Below are 27216 nucleotides of genomic sequence, written 5' to 3'. Positions count from 1 at the left end.
GAATTATGGAATACCGGATGGACTGCTGCTAATTCTGACGGTAGCTCCAACTCGTAGGCTGCATTACCAATCCTCTTGGATATCCTGTAAGGACCAATATATTGGGGACTAATTTTCTCCTTCTTGCCAAACCTCATAATACCCTTCATGGGTGAAACCTTCAAGTAAACCCAATCGTCCACTTCAAACTCTAAGTCTCTTCTCCTAACATCGGTATAGGATTTCTGACCACTTTGCGTTGTTTTCAATCTTTCTTGAATGATCTTCACTTTCTCCATAGCTTGATGAACCAAGTTTGGCCCTATCAATCCAGCCTCACCAACCTCAAACAATCCAATAGGAGATCGACATCTTCTCCTATAAAGAGCTTCATATGGAGTCATCTGGATGCTAGAGTGATAACTGTTGTTGTAAGCAAACTCGATGAGAGGTAGGTGATTATCCTAGTTACCCTTGAAATCGATCAAACAAGCCCTCAACAGATCCTATAAAGTATGAATCGTATGTTCTGCTTGACTATCAGTCTGAGGATGGAAAGCAATACTCAAGTTCACCTTCAAACCCAAACCTTTTTGGAAAGACTTCTAAAATTGTGCACCTCTATCTAAAATAATCGACATAGGAACTCCATGAAGTCTGACTATCTCTTGAATATACAATCTGGCATAATCTTCTACAGAATGGGTAGTCCTTACCGGCAAAAGGTGGGCTGATTTAGTTGTTCAATCTACAATCACCCAAATAGAATCATGCTGCCTGGGAGACCGCGGCGACCCAGTAATAAAATACATATTGATCATCTCCCACTTTCATTCTGGAATATCTATATTCCGAGCCATACCACCGGGCCTTTGGTGCTCTACCTTGACTTATTGATAATTCGGGAATTTAGCAATGAACTCTGCAATAGAGTTCTTCATACTACTCCACCAGTAGACTTCTCTCAAGTCACGATACATCTTTGTAGAACCTGGATGGATAGAGTATATGGAGATATGATATTCCTCCATGATCCTCTCTTAGAGCTCATACGCCCTTGGTACACTACTACCTTGGTACCTTAATACACCATCTCCCTCTTGTTCAAAACCCATCACTTTTTGCTTATGAACATTTGCCTTCAATTCAAGAAAAACAAGATCTTGTTCTTGTTTCTCTTTCACTTCAGACAATAGTGATGATTCCGCCCCATTCATCACCACCACTCCACCTTCATTGGAATCCATTAACCAGACTCCCAATCGTGCAAGTCTGTGCACCTCTTTTGCTAACTCTTTTTTGTCCTCCTCAACATGGAGGTTACTACCCATAGACAACTTGCTCAAATCATCAACAACAACATTAGTCTTAACTGGGTGATAGAGAATACTCATGTCATAATCCTTGAGTAACTCCAACCACCTCCTTTCACTTCAGACACTAGTGATGATTCCGCTCCATTCATCACCACTACTCCACCTTTATTGAAATCAATTAACCGGACTCCCAATCGTGCAAGTCTCTGCACCTATTTTGCTAACTCTTTTTTGCCCTCCTCAACATGGGCGGTACTACCCATAGACAACCTATTCAAAGCATCAACAACAACATTAGTCTTACCTGGGTGAGAGAGAATACTCATGTTGTAATCCTTGAGTAACTCCAACCACCTCCTGTGTCTGAGATTAAGCTCTTTCTGATTGAACACATACTGAAGACACTTGTGATCGGTCAACATATCCACATGAACACCATAAAGATAGTGACGTCATATATTTAAAGCAAACACTACAACAACCAACTCTAGATCATGGGTTATTTAATTCTTCTCGTGAACCTTAAGTTGTCTGGATGCATAAGCTATAACTTTGTCATTCTGCATCAATACACAACCCAATCCAACTCTGGACGCATCACAACACACAACAAAGCCATGTGTACCCTCTGGTAAGGTCAACACTAGGGCAGTAGTCAACCTAGTTTTCAATTCTTGAAAGCTTTTCTCACAAGTTTCTGACCATTGAAACTTTGTTTTGTTCTGAGTCAACTTTGTCAAAGGGGATGAAATAGATGAGAACCCCTCGATAAAACTCCTATAATAACCAGCCAATCCTAAGAAACTCTTAATATCAGTCGAAGACGTGGGTCTGGGCCAGTTCTGAACTGTCTCAATCTTTTAAGTGTCAACTCGTATCCCATCACATGAAATAATGTGGCCAAATAATGCAACATACTCAAGCCAAAACTCACACTTAGAGAATTTAGCATACAACTCTCTATTCTTGAGAGTTTGGAGAACTACTCTGAGATGACTAGCATGATCTTCCTCATTCCTCGAATAGATTAGAATGTCATCGATGAAAATGACAACAAACATATCAACATAAGGCTTGAAAACTTTGTTCATAAGGTCCATGAACGTTGTAGGAGCATTAGTCAAACCGAATGACATGACTAGAAACTCATAATGACCATACCGGGTCCTAAATGTTGTCTTAGGCATGTCACTTTCTCTTACTCTCAACTGATGATAGCCTGATTTAAGGCCTATCTTAGAAAAACAAGTGTCACCCCGAAGCTGATCGAAAAAATCATCAATCCTCGAAAGTGGATACTTATTCTTGATAGTAACCTTATGAAACTGACGGTAATCTATGCACATTTTAAGATAACCATCTTTCTTCCTCAAAAATAAGAGCAGAGAGCCCCAAGGTGAGACACTTGGTCGAATGAAACCTTTCTCAAGAAGGTCTTTCAACTTCTCTTTTAACTCTTTCAACTCATCTGGAGCCATTCTATATGGCGTAATAGAGATAGGACGAGTATCAGGAAGAATATCTATACCAAAGTTTATCTCTCTCTTAGGAGGGACTCCGAGAAGATCATCTGGAAACTCGCTCACAACTAGAACTAACTAAATATGTGGTGTCTCAACACTAGAGTCATTAACTCGGACTAAGTGATAGATGCACCCCTTGGAAACTAACTTTCTCGCCTTAAGATACGAAATAAAATGACACTTAGGCACTGGTAAACTACTCCTCCACTCAATAACTGCTCATTAGGAAAATGGAACTTACCTACTCAAGTTCTACAATCAACTGAGGCATAACAAACATGAAGCTAGTCCATACCTAAAATAACATCAAAAGCTACCATGTCTAACTCGACTAAGTCAGCCATGGTGTCCTTGTGATTGACAAAAATGACACAATCACGATAAACTCTCTCAGCTAGAATAGACTCACCGACAGGTGTAGAAACACTGAAGGGCTCAAGAAGTTGCTCATGAAGATTATTAAAATTCATAGCAATATAAGGAGTAACAAAAGATAGACTCGCTCCTGGATCTAGCAAAGCATATACATCAAAAGTAAAGACTTTTATCATACCAGTGACAACATCTGGCAAATTCTCTTGCTCTTGATGACTAGTGATAGCATACAGACGGTTTGCTCCTCTGTTTGTCCCTGAAGTAGCTCCTCTAAGTACAACCATGTCTGGCAGAGACGCTGAAGAAGATTGGGCTCTATTTCCCCCATTACCACCTCCCTACCTATTTTTAGGGCACTTTCTCATAAAGTGACCATTCTGACCACACTTGAAGCAACCAGTAGAGCCATCACGACACACTCCTGAGTGGTTCCTACCACACATAGCACATGCAGGAGTCTCATTACCTCTTTGTGCCACACTACCTTAAGAGTGTGCAGGTCTAGCTTTGAAATTCTGTGAACTATGACTCTTGAATTCACCTCTGTTCCTTAGTGCAGGTGCACTAGCAGATGATGGAGCAGGTCCATTTGTCTTATGTTGGAAATATAACCGGATCACATTACTCTTCTATTGTCCGCACTCATTTCCTATAGTCTTAGATTTCTTGTTTCGGAACTCTTTTCTATCTCTCAGCTTATCTTCCATAACTTGTTGCATATGGATTATCAGCCTTTCTATGTTCATATCTCCTATCAACATAGCTGTCTTGACCTCCTTACTTGACAGAGACAACCCAGTTACAAAAAAGACTCATCTTGTTGCTCATGTCAACAACCATCTCCGGAGCAAAATGGGACAGTTGGGTGAACTTGAGCCTGTACTCATGCACACTCATGGATTCCTTCTTAAGAGTGGGGAATTCTCTTACCTTTGCCTCTTTTAGCTCACGGGGAAAGAAACGCCCCATAAAGGCCTCTTGGAACACAGCCCAGCTCATGATTGGTGCAATTTCAGCACTACCCTTCTTCCATTGGTCGAACTACACTCTAGCAACACCCTTTAGTTGGTATTTAACTAGTTCCACTCGCTCAGCCTCAGCAACATGCATCACTTCAAACACTTTCTGTAACTCCTCCATAAAGTTCTCCGGATCCTCAGTGACACTTGAACCAGTGAAGTCAGGAGGATTCATCCTTAAAAATTCCCGAATTCTAGATGTATCAGCCACATCTTGTCGATTCCCTCTTTGTTGTCCAGCTTGGTTGATCACCACTTGACTCAACATCTGGATAACATCCCAAAACTCTGCATTTGTGACCTCTCCTTGGGGTTGGACTTCAGGTGCATTGGGTACCCTTGATGTTGAGGTTCAACATTCCCCCTAATGGGACAACCTCGAACAACTCTTCGTGGAGGCATGATCTGAAAGATACGCGCAAGCAATAATTAGAAAGAAACTTTATAGAGATAAACTTTATCACACGAAGAGAGTATGAAAGAAGTGAGATAAGTCCTAAATGTCGTAGCCTCCTAATTATAGATGTGGTGCGCTTCACACCGATAACTAAGACTCTACAGACATAGCTTTATAGACACCCTAGGACTCTTAAACTCTATGCTCTGATACCAAGTTTGTCACTCCCCGAGCCTACACCTTGGATGTGGTCGGCACTAGAGAACCATTGTTGGCCCCAAGAAAACCCTTAGCCTAGATCAACTCTTAGTGGAAGACTTACTCAACATCAAATAAACTCAAACGATAAACTTTAACTCAAATATCTCAAAATGATAAACTCAGAAATGTTTAGAGAAACATTCAACTGGCCTCAAGAGCAACTCAAGTTTGGAACATAACAACTGAAATGAACAAGACTCATGAACAACTACTGTTTATCTATCTATGAAGCCTATAATACTATGAGCAATGTCGGTACAAGACCCTCAATCATCCTAACAAACTGAAGATAAATAAGGGATCCTCCAAAAGCAAGGAGGCTCACCAAACAACTCTAGAACTCAACTGGATCAACGAATAACTTGTTGATGATCCTGGTTACCTGTATCTACATCATAAAAGATGCAGGCCAAATGACGTCAGTACATGAAATGTACGAGCATGCAAGAGGAAATCTAAACATGACATAAGCTTGAACTGGAACTGAAGAAACATCTTACCTCGTCTCATCTCAACTCAACTCAACCTCAACTCAATCTCAAGTCATTTTAATATAAAAGCAATAACAATAATGTGATATAAAGAAAAGCTTTTAAAATAGTAGATAGCAACTCAATGTATTGGAAAATACAATATAACTCAGTTTGTATATAAAAATATAAAATAAACTCTGTTTGGGAGATCTCTAACCGACAACCATCATTATGAGCTATGTGATCATACAACGTCTCGTCCACGCTTCCAGAATTTTCCTATACCTTACCGGGGTATAGAGCTCATCAACTAAGTAGATCCACTAGTCTATGCTAAAAAGTAATAAGGAATCATCTAAAAAGTATGACCCTTTCTACCCACGTTGGCTACATGGTTTATAGGGGCTGTGAGTTGTTTGAACACTCCTCCATATCAGTGCTCAATACTACTCCCAAAAATATAACTTAGCTCATATGTTTTTTTCTTAAAAACATTTCCGCATCCTCAACTTTGAGATTATTACTCAAAAGGTTTCTCTGAAAAGAGATAGTACTCAAAACTCCTCATGAACTCTTTTGGAAATCGGTGTTTCCTCTCATCTTAAATGTAAAAACATTTACTCTTGGGAATACTTAGTTACCATATATCATTTTTAAAGAAAATGAACTCAACTCTACTCTTCCTCAAAATCAAGAACTCAAGTCTTAAAACAAGTTTCAAAAGTTTGTAAAAGACTTCTCAAAATAACTCAATTAACTCTCAAGTCTTGACTCTTAACTGTACCTTGAATTTGAATTGTGGATTCAAGGGTTATGATTCATGTTATGAATGACCTCTCGATGTTTAGATTTAGTCTAGAGTATGGATATCAAGTAGAAAACATAGGTACAATTCGAGGGAACTCAAGCGGAAAGAAGGACGGAAAGGTAGGGGACCTGGCGACCCTGGCGCACTGAGTGGTGTGGTGCGCCAGCCCCTAAACTACAGCAGGTTGGTTGGGGCACACTGAGTGGCGCGATTCCCCAGGTCCCTACCTACAGACACTTGCTTGGGGCGCACGGACTGGCGCACGCCCCACCCCTTTCCTAGGCTTTTGATGAATTTTCTTGCTTCGTTTTCATGTCTAACTCCTATAGAATCGAACGATTTTCCTTAAAATCTTATGGATTCTTACTCAAGAAAAATACTCAAACCCAAGATTTTCATCGCAAGAACTCAACGAAACCTCATACTTAAAGAATAAATCACAAACTTCAAGAAACTCATCAAGAACTTAACTTTATCAATCTTTATGGATGGATTCGAATATGTAAAATCATGATTGGCGTGTGGGTGAACGAACCCAACACTATGAAAGCTTACATACCTTAATATTACGAAACAATCTTCGAAAATCTTTTGAATCTTAATGAACACCTTGAACTTTTCTCCTTTTCTCCTCTTCTTGAACCCCTCTCAAAACCCTAAGCGTATTTTGATTTATGAAAACTAATCCAAATCAGATTTGACCCCAAAAATAATACTAAATTCGTTTTAAGCTGATGGGGTACGGAAAAGACCAAAATAGCCCTCATTAATTCGGGTAACTTTCCTTAACCAAGCTAACTTCAAACGGGCATATGCTTCATCCGAACTCAAAATTTAGGAAACATGGTGGCATTGGAAAGAGGATTGCAGGAACTTTCATTCGATATCTTATGGGACACCTAATTCATCCTGTACTGAAAGTTATGATCGTTTGAAGTTGATTCAAAACACAGTACTCAAGCTTAACTTGAACAAAACTCAAATTGGCTCTTTCCAAATCGGTTCTTTTTATATTCAGCTCTTTCTAAGGCGGGATGTTACAGTTGGTTCTCCCACCGATGATTTAGTGTGGGTGTCATTCATGACGGGTCAAGACCGTGACATACAGTTGGAAGAATATATAAAATAGGACCCTTTTAAATAAATACTACGTATTAGAACTCTTACAGGATGGAACCTACAATTCAATATCTATACAAATTATAATTTTTGATAATTTCGTTTGTAAATTAGTTTGTGAATTTTATTTACTTATATTCTTTACTTATAATTATTTTATAATTAGTTTTTTAAAATATTGAGAAATAAATAATAAATATTAGTTAATTTTAATTTAAAATTTGATTACCTTTTATAAAATTGAAGAATGGAGTATATGCTTTAATTAATAGGTAAAAGAAGTTGCTTATTATATAGACACTAAACAAGTTTTTATTGTATTATTAAAAAATATATATATATATATATATATATATATATATATATATTGTGTGTCACCATTTGACTTGACATGCCATTTAAGAAAAAAAGAAAGATTTTTGAAGCTTGCTATATAAGACAATCCTTAAATATTTGTGTAGATTTAAATCATTTTATTAAGCTATAAGATGAATTTTCAAATGAAATTGTTTCTAATAATAGTAAAATGACATTTTCTTTAAACAAATTTTAAAAATACCACATAAATGGGCTAGGAAGTAGGGCTGAACATGATATACCGAATTATCGAATCAAATCGAACTTTTTTTGCTATTTGGTATTCAGTAATTGGCTATTCGGGAGTAAAATTTTTGAATTGTCGTATTCGGGTTTGAGTTTGGTATGAGATATTAGTACCATTTGGTATTTGATATTTCCCAAATACTGAATTATTTACTTAATGAAAGTCATACATCAACATGTCCATTACTCATTAGTACAAGTTCAAAGAGAAGGTTAAAGAATAAACATAAACAACTCAAAAACATGTCTTTTAGTTGTATCAATTTTTTTTTTGACGCCTTCTTACTTATTGATCCTCTATTATATCGTGCCTCTACATTAAAAAAATAATTTTTTTTTGGAGAAATAGTATCAACTTTGTAATACAATTGGCTATAAATTCAATACGGTGTTACCGAATACCATACCAAATTGAAATTTAATTTACCGATTACCGAATTATCAAATTAAAATTTAAAATTTTAAAATTTAATATCTATTTTTAACTATCAATTACCAAATTATCGAACGCGAAATTTGATAAATAAAATAGGGCCACATATGTAACGAAACGGATGGAGTAATACTGATCCACATGCACTGCTCACTGCTTAGTTGGATAACGTTTATTCTTCACACGGTTTCGTACAAAATGCCACTCATCCATACATTATTATATATATGCCACCTGCCCAACTTTTTTGATACTTCATTCGGTGTCCAATATTTATTTTGGAGTCCGACTAAATTTGAATTCGCGCCAGAAAATTCAATATTGGGGGTAAAGCTAGCCGTTCCTAACAAAACTATTCCGTATACTTAGGACACTTGAACCTAAAACTTCTGATTAATCCTTTGTTGGTCCCTCCCCAACTTTCATCCTTGCCAGATCTCTTCTTTTATGTAGAGAGAGACAGGTCACTCTTGTGATATGCTAACTGATAAGTTCATCATGCTCAATATAGAGACCAGAGAGTAAGGGCCACAGTAAAAGAATATGTACTTGAGTATTGTCCTTGAAAACTAAAGTTGGATAAACTCAGAGGCGGAGCTAAGTAGGGGTTCGCGGGTTTAAATGAATCTAATAGCCTTTTTATAGACTTTGTATGTGTATTAGAAAATTAAATAAATGCATATGTATATTAACTTGTGAACCCTTAATTAATTGATGGCTTAGTAGAACCTCCAAACTCCTAATACTAGCTCCGTCTCTATATAAACTATACATGCAATTTTCTCCTGTCCTGCAAATCTCCATAGCACATTATAACAAAAATGGTTTTTAGCGGTAATAAATATCCACATTAATAAAGAGTACTAAAATCTATATCGACATTAGTTAATTGTCATTGGATCCAATATCGTTATACACTTTAGAGACATTTACAAGAGTAATAATTGCCTCTATAAAATATATTTAGCGACAAATAAGCTATTACCGCTAAAAATTATTTTTAGTGTAATAACACTACGTATGTTGATCAATTGTACATCAGTACATGACCAATAAATAAATAAACAAACAGTTATTTTGCTCATCTGTTTCATGTTATTAGTGTCTGATAAGCATGAAAAATTAAAACTAATTCGATTCTTTTGTTTGAAAATTCTACCACATGACACTCCATGTGATTTTTTTTTCTATTGTGGCAAATCTAAATAAATAAATGTGAGGTTAAAGGTTAAAACTATTATTATATAAATTAATTTATTTCAATCGTGACAGCCATCGTATTCTTCTCTAGCTTCTTAGTCATGGTCTCATCTCTACTGTGACATCGATCGATATCTCTGACTTGAAATGTGAGAGTTTAAAGTTTTAAAAAAGTAAATATAAAATATATTTAAAAATTTAATGTGTCAGCAAATAAAGTTGTTATAGATGCTAGGTGGATGCATATTTTATGGACAAACGCGCCAAGAAGCATTTCTCGACAAACATTTATCTAGTCAACGCCTAGATGTATTTTTTTTCCTTAAGATCCGTGTCGTCAAACTAGGTCACATAATTACACGACTCCCTAGGCAAAAACCTTGATTAACACAATATTCCTTCTATTTCAAAATAAGTAAATTATTGAATCTTTTTCATAATTTAAAAAAAGTGAATTGTTCAAACTTTAAAACGGAAATTAACCACAACGTGCTACATTGTATATTTATTGGAATGTCATGATCTATTGATGTTGGTCTCAATAGATTTTATTTTATATATATACACACATATAAGTGGCAAATACGCGGTACTACGGACATGAACATAACGCAGAAGACATTCCACATGCATATATCCACATACTTGTGAGACGTTAAAGACTTACACTTTTTTTTTTTTGCTTTTTCACTCGATATCAGGTATCCATATTGAAGCTCGACTGGCGGCTATTTTAAATTCACGCGGCATAGAGCCTCATCCGGGAGAAAAGCACTCCCTATCAAACATTTTTTCATACTTAAGACGCGAACTCGAGATCTCTAATTAAAGAAGGAGCAGCTCCATATCCGCTGCACCATATACATCGTTTAATTGGTGGTTGACCTACACTTAATAATAAGTACGTAACTAGAATAATATTGGAAGGATAATGGGACGTAGATAGATACTGCAAATGGCTGTCAAATACACTAGGTTGTATAGCACTACTCCAATCCCAACTCATATCCCAACTCATATCCCAACTTGTAAAGTTAAAATTGTAACCCCATAATTCAAACTCTTTTTTCCTTTAATGTTATTCATCGAACTAGAATTATAAGTAAAGCCTATATACTTTGTGATTCTAGTCCAATTCATTCTTCTTTTGTTGTTATTTTATGTTGTCATGTATATACACAAGAATTAGGTTCTTCAGCAATAATCAACAAATAAATAGAGAACAATAATCAACACACATATTTTATGTAAAAAAGCACCTTACTTCTAAAAGTAAAAAATTATGATCTACCTCAAGTAGGCTTTTCCGCAAATCTTCACTAAACTTGAGCAATTTTTAGGTTATAACTCTATAGTGAAGGGGCAAACTCTATCACCTTTCACCCGCAACCGGTCCTTTTAAGACTACACCCAATTAGAAATGCTAAAGTGGGAGCTAGTGGTGGGCAGGGGCGGAGCTACAGTGTCCCGAGGGTCTATATAAGTAAAATGTTACTGGTAACGGTTAAAGTTAATAGATTGGACATCCTGAAAATATCAAGATGCTATGGTCCAACGGTGTGAGTCTCTCCTCCTTACTTTGAAGGAGCGGGTTCGAATCTCCACAAGTGCATTTTATAATCATTTTAAATAGAACACTCTTATTTTATTATTCATTAACTTGTTTCTTTAATTGTCTAAGCTAATTAAATTACATTCTTAATTAGAAATCTAGGTTTAGTAGCTAATTGAATTTTCAATGAATTTGACTTTTTATTACTTTTCATTAAAATTTAAAATGTAATTATTTAATTTAAAGTTAATAAACAAATTCTAAACTTTTTCTATAAAGCTACTAAAAGCGAACAAAAGAACACCTCATTTGATTCTACTTCCATTATTTGTGTCTCGTTATTGTTGTCATCACTATAGATTAGTGAAAGCTTGAATGCCTCCCCTCCCCCCCTCCCTCCTTTTTTTTTCTTTGTTCGTTCACTTTATATTGAATTAAAAACAAGCATTGTAGTTAAATATCATGCAGTTTGATTTTTAAAATTTTGGAACATTTATTCGTAAAAAAAGTAATATTAATGTTATGTAGTTCAATTTTAATTTTTTCAATGCATCCATTCATCAAAAAAAAATTACTTATGTATTATTTGGACACCCTTCATAAAAATCCTAGCTACGCCACTGGTGGTGGGTGAGATGAAGGAACCAACACATGCATGCACAAGCAACACCCTCATCAGATTCAACGAGAGAGATAAAGAGTGCTGAAATTGGAACTTTATCGAGGTTGGAGGTGTCTCGAACAGACTCGAAGGTTGAGTTTATTATGTGTGACTGATATATGGTGTATTTACGCATTCAAATATCATATATTACTTATGTTTTCACTAAGTTTTAAGTATAATCTTATGAATATCTGTGTTTATTGATCATGAGGAAAAGAGTAAAAAATGTATTTAAACTATGTGATACAAAAAAAATATCATGAGTTGATAGTTTGGTCCAAAAATGTCTTTGTCTTCTATAGTTAGATCAAAAAGTGCCCTTATTATTACTCAAGGGACAAAATGCCCTTTTCCATTTTTTTTTCTTTTTAATCACACTCTTTTCCTAATAATGATTTTTAAAATTAGAAAATGTATATCCTACTTCATTTTCTTAATTAGAATCTCCTCTTGAATAGACCGATGTAACTGTAGACAGTGAAATTTTATTGATAAATCCATATTAAATTTTGGATTAATCCATAAATTCATGATATATTGAACCAAGTCAAATTACTGGTTAATAAAAGTCGAACTAATATTTAAGTCAAAATATATGACTTAAATAAAGTCCAAATCACATTTGGGTCAATCCATTAAGTTGACAAGACAAGCCCAACTCATGTTCTTCAACCCCAAGGACCAAAATTGCTTGGACAAAAAATACCCCTAAAACCCTAGCTCAAGCCTATATAAAGAGGTCTTCATAAGACCAGAAGAAGGGAGGAATAAAAAGAAGAAGACACAAAGAAATACATAGAGAATCCTTGCTCTTCAGTGGTGATCTGCAAGTCTTCCGCTTAGAAAGAAATCTTCGCTCTAAGTGTTGAGCCGCAACTACAAAGAAGTCTTCGCTCCAAAAGTTGAGCCGCAAGTATTCCATCAAATCAAGAACATCATTGAAGAGAAGAGTCAGGGGATTACATATCTTTTTTTAAAGATTTTATAAAGATTATAACCTTCACATAAATTCAAATACAAATATTGTTGTTTGGTTGCTATTTTCCTTTCCTGTTTGCTGTATTTCAGGATTGAAACTTTAGACGCTTACAAATTGACACGCCCAGTGGGACAATCTTTACCTCTCATCTCTTCCCTTCAAGAAAATCAAAGTTCAAAAACGCCGAGATGACTTTCAAGAAGATCAACTCAAAATCTGCATCTGCATCTAAATCTGGATTTGCATCCCTATCCGCATCTAAATCTGAATTTGTATCTGTATCCGCAAAAACTGATGGATCCAAATTCTTCATTGCCGAGGAAAACATCCTTGATATTACTACAGGAAGCATGAGACCTGACACAAGGAACCAAGCCAAATTGCTATGACAACAAGCCTCCCGAGTGCCGTCCAAATCTGCTATTGTCTTTGGTTCATCTCCAAAAGGTGTAAAGTCTCCTGCAAAAGTCGCAAAAGAAGACATCGCTGAAATGGTCGAGACGGTTCTTTCCCAATTGAGCCTATCTACATCCAAAAAGTTGTTCGCTTCAGCCGACAATGATGTCTTAAGCATAGGATCTACCTCGTACAACATGTTTGTATCTCATGTTTGGGAAAATCAATGTTATTCTCCATCACCTACGATGGTAATGCACACGATGGTGGTCGAAACTTCCACAATAGAAGAACAACTTGCAAATTTGACGAAAGCAGTTGAAGGCCTATCAACGTACATCAAAGGTCAAGACGTCCAAATTACCAAGTTGACAAACATGATGGAGAATATGGAGAAAAGAGAATCCACTCAATTATGTGCAATGCTTCATGAAATTCATGAGAAAATAGAGTCCTCCGCAAAACAAGAAACAATTATCAACGAGTTTCAAGTGTCTGCCGAAGGACTGATTTCTATTGACAAATTGAAGGACTTCATAAAAGAGGCTATCAATGATAAATCTGAGTGCACGTCAAAGTCTCCTCTCACATATGCAAAGCCGTATTCTCAGAGAATTGATAACCTAAAAATACACGTTGGCTATCAACCTCCTAAGTTGCAGCAATTCGACGGCAATGGAAATCCAAAACAACATGTAGCACACTTCGTCGAAACTTGCAATAATGCTGGAACATATGGTGATTATCTTGTTAAGCAGTTTGTTAGATCTCTCACGGGAATTGCTTTTGACTGGTACATAGATCTTGAGTCTAGTTCTATTGATAGCTGGGAGCAGATGGAACAACAATTCCTTAAGCATTTTTATAGCACAAGGCGTGTTGTGAGCATGATAGAAATTGCAAACGCCCGTCAAGAAATGATGAACAAGTCATTGACTTCATAAATCACTGGAGGAGCTTGAGCCTTAACTGCAAAGATCACCTTAGTGAAACTTCTGGGATCGAAATATGCATCCAAGGTATGCATTGGGATCTTCTTTACATATTGCAAGGCATAAAGCCTAAAACGTTTGAAGAACTAGCAACGCGTGCTCATGATATGGAACTGAGTATGACTTCTAATGGAGATCAAGAGTTGTCCAACTTCGAAACTTACAAAGGAAATATAATTGACATTGAGGATGAGGACAAGTTTTCATCCGAAACCGAAATTAAAGAGTCTATGTAAGTCGACGTGCTCCTTGATGTACGAGCCTAAACTGCAAATCATAATGCTCATCGACGCACGAGCCTAAACTGCATGTCATGAAACTCATCAAATTCAAGCTAAATTTTCAAGCTCCAAAAGCTCCTCAAATTCGAGTTAAGTCTTCAAATACAAAATATTCATAGCTCATACAAATTCAAGCTAAGTCTTCATGGCGTAAAACTCATCAAATCCGAGATAAATCTCCATGTCGTGAAGCTCATTGAGTTTAAGTTGATGTCATAAAGTTCATCAAATTATGTTGAATCTTCAAGTTTCAAAGCTCATCAAATTCGAGCAAAACCTTCAAATCAAAATGCTCATTGACGCACAAGTCAAAAAAATATATGTCATGAAGCACATCAAATTCAAGCTAAGTTTTCAAGTCAAGAAGTTTCTCAAATTGGAGCAGAATCTTCAAATCAAAATGCTCTTCGATGTATGAGCCAAAAATGCATGTCATAAAGTTCATCAAATTATGTTGAATCTTCAAGTTTCAAAGCTCATCAAATTCGAGCAAAATCTTCAAGTCAAAATGCTTCTCGATGCACGAATCTAAAATGCATGTCATGAAGCTCATCAAATTCATGCTAAGTCTCAAGTTTCAAAGCTCTTCAAATTTAAGCTATGTTTTAAAATCATAATGCTTCTCAAATGCGAGCCAAGTCTTTAAGTCAAGAAAAGCTTCAAATTGTTATTTTTGGCCCTCATGAATTTAAATATATATGGTCCAAAAAAATCCAATAGGTGAAAACCTTGAAATAAGTGGCCTAGAAAAAATAAGAAAAAAAAAACTCACATGATTTGCATGGAAGTGTAAAGTAAATACATGTTATTGCTTCAAAATTGCAAGAGTTTTTTACACATCATAAAGAAGGGATGAAAAATGGACATATTATCCCATACAAAAGGTCTAAGTAGAAAAAAAGAATCAGACATCAAGAAGTGGTTTGTCAATTCCTCGTGGATGTCTTTATCAAGTTCGCATCACCTCTTCATCAAACATCATTGCTTCAAATGTTTTTATGGATCGATGCAGCCATAAGTGAGCTTCTATCTTTGACATGGGGGCATATTTTGAAGTTTGATTTTAATGAGTTGATAATGTGACAAGTAGTTCCTCTACAAAACTAGGACAAACTGCGACAAAATCTCTTTACTCTCCAAAGCCATAACTATAGAGGAAGAGTACAAAGTGTGATTCATCACTAAGCTTCAATTTAGAGGAAGATACACTAAGTGTTGTTCTCACCAAAGCCGTAATTGTAGAAGAAGATGCACTATGTGTGGTTTGTCGCTAAAGTTGCAACTGCAAAAAACAGATGCATCAAGTGTGGTTCATCGTCACAGCCGCAACTGCAAAAAAAAAAGAAAAGTTTCATGTGTGGTTTGTCATCAAAGCCACGACTCTAAAAGAAGATGCACCACGTGTGGTCTGTCATCAAAGTCGCAACTATAGAAGAAGATGTACTCGTTAAAGCCGGAAATACAAAAGAAGATGCACCAAGTGTGGTTCGTCATCAAATTCACAACTACAAAAGAAGATGCATCATCTGTGATTCGTCATCAAAGTCACAACTGCAAAAGAAGATGCAATAAATATGGTTGGTCATCAAAGTCGCAATTGAAAAGGAAGATACATCATGTGTGGTTAGTCATCAAAGGTGCAATTGAAGAAGAAGATGAACTAAGTGTGGTTCATTACTAAAGCTGCAACTACAAAAGCAAATGCATCAAATGTAGTTCGTCGTCAACGGCGCAATTGCAAAAGAAGATCACGAAGTGTGGTTCGTCTTCATTAATGCCACAATCGCTAAAATATTGCACCATGTATGATTCATTGTCAGAATCGCAGCTACAAATGAAGATGCATCAAGTGATTCCTCATCAATTATGGATTACCCCTCATTTTTATGGTGTGATATTGAGGTTGTCTTCGGTCCATCGTAAACCTATAAAAAAGAAGAAGAAGGAAAAGTGATGTGTCTCACGGTGCCAATTGCACGAAGCTTCAAATCGGCATGATGATGAAAAAATTCTCAATCAATATGCGGCTCTTCGGCGAAGATGCAGAGAAGTGAACTCATGGATGTTGTCCAAAGTCAATTGGATCGCTAACTTTAAAAATATAAATTTTGGTGAATTCATAAGAACTTTGACTTTGATTTTTGGATAGGTTGTAGACTTAAGAGTCTATTTTCTATCGAATCAATTATCTCTCCATTCGAGCTCTCCTACACCAAGATGGAAACATTTTGGTGAGACTCCACAATCTGCAAAACAATAATGACAGAATAGAAGACCAACTTCAAAAATTAATTCTCGTCAATTCATGAAGATTTTTACCTTAATTTTTGGATATGTTGTAGAATTTGATGTCTAGTTTCCATAGAAACAAGTCGCTCGTCATTCGGAATCTCCTACAGGAAAATAGAGACGTTTTGGTGGGACTGAATAGAGCTATAAAAAAAAAAGACAGATTTGATAGCAAACTTCAAAAATCAATTTCCGCCAATTCAGAAGGGTTTTGATTTTGAATTTCGGATATGTCGTATCCCTCTGAGTCTAGTTTTTGGAATATCAAACGGATCATAATTTCGGTGTTTCTACAACAAGTTATGAACTTTCTATTGGAGACGTGCTATGCTGAAAAAAAGGTGACGAAAATTGAGTTTGGTATGCCTCAAGTTGACAATCAATCATTGTAAGAGCATGTGTATTTATAGAAAATCAAAAGTACATAAATTGTGTTCCTACAAATTATGAAAAAACCATATTTAAAACAAAATTATGGTAAATTTTCCTAGGAACCAAATTATGGTAAGTTTCAATAGGAATCAAGTTATGGAAAATTCCATTGGATTCAAGTTATGGAAAATTTCCATTGGAATCAAATATGGAAAGTTTTGAAAGACTCCATAAAAATATATATTTCACGAATACTTCAAGCCTTGTCTTTAAATGTTGGACACCGCAACAAGCCTCGAAGCAGGGGGCATTTGTAGACAGTGAAATTTTATTGATAAATCCATAAATTCATGATATATTGACCAAGTCAAATTACTGGTTAATAAAGTCGGATTAATATTTAAGTCAAAATATATGACTTAAATAAAGTCCAAATCACATTTGGGTCAGTCCATTAAGTTGACAAGACAAGCCCAACTCATGTTCTTCAAGCCCAAGGACCAAATTTGCTTGGACAAAAATACCCCTAAAACCCTAGCTCAAGCCTATATAAAAAAGGTCTTCATAAGACCAGAAGAAGGGAGGAATAAAAAGAAGAAGACACATAGAAATACATAGAGAATCCTTGCTCTTCAGTGGTGATCTGCAAGTCTTCCGCATAGAAAGAAATCTTCGCTCTAAGTGTTGAGCCGCAACTACAAAGAAGTCTTCGCTCCAAAAGTTGAGCCGCAAGTATTCCATCAAATCAAGAATATCATTGAAGAGAAGAGTCAGGGGATTACATATCTTTTCTTAAAGATTTTATAAAGATTGTAACCTTCACATAAATTCAAATACAAATATTGTTGTTTGCTTGCTATTTTCCTTTCCTGTTTGCTGTATTTCAGGATTGAAAATTTAGACGCTTACAGTAACTTATTAATCACAAAGGTAAATAAGAAAGGGCTATCAGAACTGATCTACAAAAAAATGCTCAATTTATGGGGGGTTATTTTGTCAATTTATGGCGGTTTAGGGATTCCACAAATTAAATTGTGATGATTTTTAAAAACGCTACAATTATCCTTGCAACGAGCATATTTGCAGCGGTTTTAGTAAACCTCCACGACGCTCCCCGCAAAATGACTTTTGAATTTCAGAAGGTTTTTTAGTATCAATTTGTGACAGTGTAGAACCTTCACAGTATGATGTCAATGTTTTAAAAATTAAATTTGTGTGAATTTAAATTTGTCATGACATGAGATTACTATTTAAATATATAGTGGAATCTTACAGATTTTTTTTTAAAATTATTATTATTTTAACAATAAATGTTAATACGATTTACATCAAGTCTTCAAAATAATGAATAATTTTTCTAAATAACACATTTAAAGCAAATCAAATTTTATTAAACAAATTTGTATTAATAAGTTTCACAAATTCAAATTATATCAAATAAAAATAATCCAAACTTTTGTATAACAACTTCAACATTACAATTTTAAAATCCTTTAAAATCTACATCAAAATAAATATAAAAAAATTCTATAGCATGCATTTATTTGGTGATTTAAGTTGTTGTCATCCAATATTTTTATCCAAAGTGAAATAAGCTCAATCTCTGCATCAGGCAAAAACAATGAAAACATTATACATAATTAGATAAACATATATTGATACATATATCTTCGTACATGATAAAAAAAATCAATTCATTTCAAACATAAATTCATATAAAGTTTTGATTGACAAAAAATTATAAAATTATGTATTTGATGTTCTCTCTTATATCCTAATAATAATAATGTGAATAATAATGACTTCCTGATTATTCCTATGTAAGCACAAATTAAATTTATATTTTTCAAAATCATGTAAAGATGCTCATTCTATTTAACATGTTGGTTCGAACATTTCTCACTTCTAATAATTTACAAGTTAGACTTTCTTCTTTGACCTTATTTTGTTTTTTCATTTACCAAAAAATAATTATAACTTCAACAATTTTCCGTATTGAATAAGTTATATTGATATCGATCACAATCTAATATGCAAAATCGTCCTTTAATTTGTAATAGTCAAATTCAATCAAGAATAAAATGATAACATCATCTTTAACTAAACAAAAACAAAATTAAGGCTTACCATAAATCAATCAAAGAATTGGGTATGAATTACTTTACGATGTGGTGAGAATTTAAACAAATTCTGCAATATGTAAAAATATTGATATATTAAATTTAACAACTTGCAAAATAAAAAATGCCTATAAATTAAATAATAATATAAATTTTAAATTCTAATATGAATCATTAACTCACCTAACAAAGAATATACTCAAGTAATTATTTACCATTTCTTTCACTTTGCATTGCCTACATAAAAAAGAAGAAGAAGAAGTAATTAGCAAATTTACCCACACAAATATGAAATAAAAATAAAGTAAAGAAGAGTGAGAGAGGAAAAGGGATAATGGAGAAGAGAGGGAGTTGTTCAGTCGCTTTCGAGAACTCAGATTGACGGGGGGGTTCTCAAGCTTAGGAGAGGAGACAATTTCGTTGTCATTAGATTGTGTGGCAACGTGAGCCAATGTCAGCAGAAAGGAGGAGAAGACGGAAGGGAAAAAGAAATGAGTTAAGGGGAAAGGAAATGGGATGTGTGTGTGCGTGTTTTATTAGGACTGGTGGGAAGGAGGGGTAGTTATTTCATTTTGATTGGATTTGAAAGGTTTTAGGGGGAAATAAATTATATTTTTAGAGGCCGTTTGGTTACTGGTTAGAGTTATGCAGATATTAGTTATGCAGATATTAGTTATGTAGGGTTTAGTTATGCAGATATTAGTTATGCAGGGTTTAATTATGCAGGTATTAGTTATACAGGTATTAGTTATGTAGGGTTTAGTTATGCAGGGTTTAGTTATGCATATATTATTTAATTATGTAGAGATCACAATGCATAAATTATTAACTAATAAATATTGAATTTGTTGTAAATTAATATATATTACTTACAAATAAATAAGTAAGCAAATAGTATAAAATTCTCCCTCTTTTTGAATAAAAAGTAAAGAAATTTTTTTTTTCATTTACCAAAAAAATAATTATAACTTCAACAATTTTCCGTATTGAATAAGTTATATTGATATCGATCACAATCTAATATGCAAAATCGTCTTTTAATTTGTAATAGTCAAATCCAATCAAGAGTAAAATAATAACATCATCCTTAACTAAACAAAAATAAAATTGAGGCTTACCATAAATCAATCAAAGATTGGGTATGAATTACTTTACGATGTGGTGAGAATTTAAACAAATCCTGCAATATGTAAAATTATTGATACATTAAATTTTATCAACTTGCAAAATAAAAAATGCCTATAGATTAAATAATAATATAAATTCTAAATTTTAATATGATTCATCAAACTCACCTAACAAAGAATTACCTTTATACTCAAATAGTTATTTACCATTTGTTTCACTTTGCAATGCCTACATCAAAAAAAAAAAAGATAAAGTAATTACCAAATTCACACACACAAAAATGAAATAAAAAATAAAGTAAAGAAGAGTGAGAGAGGCAAAGGGATTAAGGAGAGGAGAGGGAGTTACAGAAAAAGAAATGGGTTAAGGGGAAAGGAAATGGGATGTGTGTGTGCGTGTTTTAGTAGGAATGGGTGGGAAGGAGGGTAGTTATTTCATTTTGATTGGATTTGAAAGGTTTTTAGGGGGAAATTAATTATATTTTTAAGTTTTTTAAATATTTTGGAGGGAGAGGTATTAAGTTTTGGTTGACTTGGGTCAAAATAAAAGATAAAAAGATTATTTTTATTACATAGAACAAGCTTTTATTTTTAAATTTTTATTAATTTGTAATGACTATTGATTAAAATGTTTCACCTTAAAAAATCAACGAGTACTATAAAAGCTTAAATAAAGTTAAAAAAATTAAACAAAATAAATATAAATGTAAATGACTGTTTATTTGTCATTTGAATTTTTTTTTTTTTTTTATATATATATATATATATATATATATATTATATATAATAATTATAAAATTTAAAATGTTGTGTTATGATAACCAAAATCACTAAATAATACAAACTAAAGTATGACCATATTAGATAAAATGTTGAAGTCAAATCACATCTACAAAGTAAAAATAAAATATTCAAAAATTATTTTAATAGATAAAAGAAATAGAGGATCAAAATATTACAATCAAGTTAAAATGAAGAAGGAAAAGGGTGTGTATATATGATGAAATTAACTTTCAATATCAAATGTCTTGTATTGTATTATATAATTTGAAAAAATATAAAAATAAAATAAAATAAATAAGTAACGAATTAAACAAATTTTTGGGGTTCGATAATAGCCACAAATAACATTAAATTGTGGTGATTTTCTAACCTCCTTAATAAAACCACCACAAAAAATTTTATATAGTGGGGGTTAGAAGAAAATGTCACAAAATGAATTATAAGTGGGATTTCTAAAAACTCCCACAAGTTAACCGCCACAAATTACACATTTTTTTGTAGTATAAGAACTGATCCTGGTACAACCCCATCTCAATGGAGAAGTGTTCCAAGTCCCCTCCAACTTTTCTAACACTAGTCTTGACATCATACATGTCCTTTATCTCCCTAATATAAGTCATTTGAATACCTCTAGCCTACAAGCACCTTTAAAGGACACTCGTCTAATATTGTCATATGCCTTTCAAGGTCAATGAACATAATATGTGGGTCCCTCTTCGTTTCCATATACTTCTCCATTAGTCTCCTCACAATGAACGACTTCAATATATATATATTCTCTTATTATATAAAAGAGAGTTTGAGGCTGAAGCAGACATCTCTCCATCGACGTGCCTACTTCAGTAAAGGTACTTTTGGAGCTATTGAAAACATTTTATTGTTTTACTTTAATTTAAATAGTGTATAATTTTTCAAAATTGTGGGACCCGCTTTGACTATGCCCTTTAGTTTTAAATTCATATCTAGTTATAGCTTTATTACTTTGAATATAGGTAATATTTGTGTAAATTTTATAACTACTTTGAGTAAAAAATAACGATGGATGAATAAAATTTCTCTAATTTAATTGAAAATCACCAAATTAATGTTTTCACGTATCTTCACCCTTGTAAGGTCATTGGAATCCTCACATTACATTAGGTATATGTATATTGAAGAATACAATAAGAAAATTAGAGAAGAGAATTAGAATATAAAAAGGCGTTTGAAAAGAAAAAAGAAGATGACTAAGTTGCATAGACTACACAATCGTGATGTATTTCCCAATTTCTTTTAATAACTAAAGAAGATGTAATAAAGAATGAAAATAGAAAATAAAAGGATGATAAACAGATGGTGTAATTGAAATTTGCAATCTCACTTCAAAGTTCAAATATTCAACCCACATACAAATATAGTCATTACAAAAATAGTCTAGTTCATTAGTGAAATTGCAAATAAATCTGCAGTCCATAGGAATTGGTTATACTTTTATGTTTTATAATTGCATAAGCCTGAGGCCCAATGACTACACAAAGTCACAAACCATGGAATAGGGGTGTACAAAACCGAACCGAAAATTGAACCAAACCAAAAATCGAGTCAAACTGAAAAAAAAACTCGACTAGTGGTTTGGTTTGACTTGGTTTGGTATTGGAAAAAAAAACCCGACTATATTTGGGTTGGTTTGGTTTTAACTAAAAAAACAACCCGAGACCAAACCAACCCGACATTTATATATGTAATTTTAAAATTTTATTTTATACATAAAAATATTTACTTTGATATAATTTTAAAATATTTCTTATACTATTTCATACGTTTTATCTTTTAATATATTATTTCAAGTTTAAAACTTAGAATTCGGAATGATCCAATAAAGATTATAGTTCATAGATGTTGATAATTATAATAAAACTTAAATCAAAATCAAATTAATACTAATGCAAAAAGAAAATCAATTCAACACTAAGAATGACAATAATATTGAATATTTGTTCTTTTGTTTTACATTGGTTTAGACAATTAAAATACATAATCTAATTTTAATTTTCCACTAATACTTATTAAACTTATAATTTTAACATGATTCAATACTTTTAAATTATGATCATTTTCATTATGACTTTGCAATATTTATTTTATATGATGATTTCATTATTATTTTTTATTGAATATTTTTGTGTCATCATTACTCATCTCATATTTTGTGTTATTTTTTTAAGAAACACCTTAGATAATTGTATTTTGGTTGGACTAAAGAAATATTTTGGAGCACAAGTTAATTATATGTCTGTATACAAACTTTATCGAAAAAAATCCAAAAATCTGAAAAAAATCCAAGGTTTATTATTTTGGTTTGATTTATAAATTTAAAAATTTGACACAATGGTTTGGTTTGGTATTTGAAAAATCCGAACCAACCTGAGGTTGAAAAATCCAAAAAAATTAGAATTTTATTAGTTTGGTTTGGTTTATAAATTTAAAATTTTTACACAAATGGTTTGGTTTGATATTTGAAAAATCCGAACCAATCCGATCATGTACACCCCTACCATGGAATATTCAAATATAGGATATCTCTATCTCAATTAGTTCCAACAAAAACATCTTTTAGCTCCAATAAGTATACAAATTAGTGATAAAAACCTTTACCGGCATTAGTTAATTGTTATTGGATCCAGTGCCGGTATAGACTTTAGGGACATTTTCAAATAGTACTATATGCTACTAAAAATATGTTTTTAGCGGTAATTAAGCTATTACTATTAATTAATAGCTGCTAAAAATCATTTTTGATGTAGTGTCCCCTCACCCAAAACAGGAATTTTTGACCAAAGTAAGCCATTATTTAAATCAATTCACCAAAATAATATATTTTTTTGAAAATTTACAGAACTAGTATAAACGTATTCCTGAGTAACGTTTTCAGCTATATTTTATTAAAAAAAATTCTGACGCGTAAAATATATTGGCGGACGACGTTAAATAAAGAAACGTTATTGGTGGTAACGTTTTAAGCATAAAACTTACTGTCAAATACGTTTTATGATTCGTTATTCGGAGGCACGTTTTATAGCTAAAATGTTACTCACAGTAACGTTTTCTTTAAAATTCAGACATAGTCTTTTAGTTTTCTTAGTACGTTTCTTGTTAATGTATCGGTTACTTTTTAACTGTTCACGGATTTTAGTTGTGTTAGTATCCTTTCAATTAGTTGTTGTAAGGTAACTTCAATCCAAGATACCAACAATGCACGACGTTTATTTTTTCCGTTCTTGTCCCTTTTGAATAAGCTATGTTTGTGAGCATAACCATGTTCTATTGGATTTTTCTTGTGAAAATCAAGTGAACAAAAAAGGATAAAACAAATAAATAACAGTGATGATTTTTCTTTCAATTTTCCACCTAGTGTTCGATAAATTATAGTAATAAATTACCACCTCAAATTAATACCCTAGCGAGAGAAAATTACCTCGAGTTAGAAAACCAATATTATACATGTAGAGAATACTAAGAAAAAGGAGAGTAAAGAACCAATAGGCAAATGAATATTTTTAATGACAGCCATTATAGTGTCATTATAATGCCAATGATATTTGATCCATTAATTTGCAAATATGGTGAGCTGATCAAGTTTTCTAGCAGCTAGGCTTCTTGAATTATAGTGATAAATTAGTTATATCTAGCATATGTGAAAATGTTTTACACGGTGGAGTTTATTGGCTTTTATTTTGTACATACATACATTTGAATTCCTATACATTTTGCTAAAAAATAGAATGTTTGTTGCCTTATTGACAATGACTTTTAGTTTTCTTAGGACGTTTCTTGTTAATGTATTGGTTATTGCCTTATTGACAATGGCTCTGTCATTAAAAATATTCATTTGTCTATTGGTTCTTTACTCTCTCTTTTCTTAGTATTCTCGACATGTATAATGTTGGTTTTCTAATTCGAGAGTAATTTTCTCTCGCTAGGGTATTAATTTGAGGTGGTAATTTATCACTATAATTTATGGAACACTAGGTGAAAATTGAAAGAAAAATCATCACTATTAATATTTATTTGTTTTATCCTTTTTTGTTCACTTGATTTTCACAAGAAACTTTCAATAGAACATGGTTATGCCCACAAACATAGCTTATTCAAAAGGGACAAGAACGAAAAAAATAAACGTCGTGCATTGTTGGTATGTTGGATTGAAGTTACCTTACAACAACTAATTGAAAGGATACTAACACAACTAAAATCCGTGAACAGTTAAAAAGTAACTGATACATTAACAAGAAACGTACTAAGCAAACTAAAAGACTGTTTGAATTTTAAAGAAACGTCATTGTGAGTAACATTTTAGCTATAAATCGTGCCTCCGAGTAATGAATCATAAAATGTATTTGGCAATAACGTTTTATTCTTAAAACGTTACCACCAATAACGTTTCTTTATTTAACGCCGTCAGCCCATATATTTTATGCGTCAGATTTTTTTAAATAAAATATAGCCTAAAACGTTACTTAGGAATACGTTTATACTAGTTCTGTAAATTTTCAAAAAAAACATATTATTTTGATGAATTGATTTAAATAATGGCTTACTTTGGTAAAAAATTCCCCAAAACAGAATAGAAAATACAATTTCTATCTTTATTTATGAAATCCCTGCTTAAAACTAAAGCATGTAATGTCATAGGACCATATTGTTATTTGCTCATCTTACTTCTCTGACTTCCTTTAAAATATAATTATTTATTTCACTTGCTAACCGAAATCTTCCAAAAGCACAAGGAAGTTGATTTAAAAAAAAATATCTACAGAATTAGAAAACAAACCATATATAGATGTTGCTAATTCTGACATTTTAAAATGAAAATGGGAGTAGATATATGTACTACATTTGGTAAGAGGCCATTTTGTAGGGGTCAGAGTGTAATAACCCTATACGTCGTTTTCTCCATTTTCTTGAGTTTTAGGCGTTTAGAGATTTTCTATAGCTTCCCCAAGTTATTTATGACTTACTAGGACCGACAAGATTATCATTGCCAGCTTGTTTGATTTTTATGCAAGTTTATATGTTTGACATCAGTCAAAACTTCATGTGTAAACGATCTGAAAATGAAATTTTGATTGTTTGGTTAGCTTCAGAAAATTGATTTTAGTTTTGATGGACCTTTGGTTCAGGTCCCGAGACTTCCGAACTCATTTCAAGCTACCTATTGGCTTTTGTTAAAAATGGACCATTGGGTTTGAGACCCGCTTTTCATTGAGACAACCTATGTTGGAAGTTTCAACATTTCTGTTGCGTTTAGAATATCAAATTTGGTGGGGTAGCATAGTTTAGTTACGTGCACGAGATTCTGAACCAATTCCGAGCAATCGACCAGAGTCCGTTTGAACTTAGCAAATTTTGGTTGGTGGTGCACTTGCTTTAGAAGCTTTGGGGTACTTTAGTGATGACTGCTTTAGTGTTTATTTAGCCACTAAAGTGGTCATCATAGGAAGTTATACCCTTCTTCTCTTTCCTTATGTTCTAAGAAGGAAGAAGAGTTTGAGATCTCATTTTAAGGCGATTCAATGGGTTTTCGTGTGTTTGATTTGTGTTGAGTTTAGGAGCATTGTGGGGGTCGTTGTTCACCCTTCGGAACCCCATAAGTCTCGATGACTTTCTTCATTTTAATTATACTGATGATACCAATGGTATAATTTTGTTATTGTGGAAATTGAAAGTGCAAGACGGGGGTGAATTGCTGTTTTTTCATTTTTCTTCTTGAGTAGTCGACTTAAGGTGTCTCTTAGTCGACTGTAGCTAGTAGAGAAGTATAATTAAAAACTGGAAAGTAAATTTGACACAAAAAGTTTTTATACTGGTTGGGATCCAATGTGGATCTTACGTCCAGTCCCATTTGGTTGCAAGGGTGTTCTCTTCAAGCATTTGTAACCTTTGCTGTGAGTACAAAGATGAGTGTAGACAGATTACACTCAGTGATTAGTTTCACTCTTTTTGTTTTGATGCAAAAGCCTTACCAACAATATTTTTCTCTCCTTTTTTTTTGTTTACACAGTAGAACTAAGTAATACAGTGTTTATTAAAAGTAGAGTAGGGAATGTGAGATGATTCAGACTTCTTGTACAATTGCTTCCAGCAATCGACCCTTCATTTATAGTGTTTGGAGTCCT

The sequence above is a fragment of the Solanum tuberosum genome, unplaced genomic scaffold (assembly GCF_000226075.1).
Source record: "Solanum tuberosum cultivar DM 1-3 516 R44 unplaced genomic scaffold, SolTub_3.0 scf00018, whole genome shotgun sequence".
In the NCBI taxonomy this organism is placed as follows: domain Eukaryota; kingdom Viridiplantae; phylum Streptophyta; class Magnoliopsida; order Solanales; family Solanaceae; genus Solanum; species Solanum tuberosum.
Note: the sequence above shows the minus strand (reverse complement) of the source record.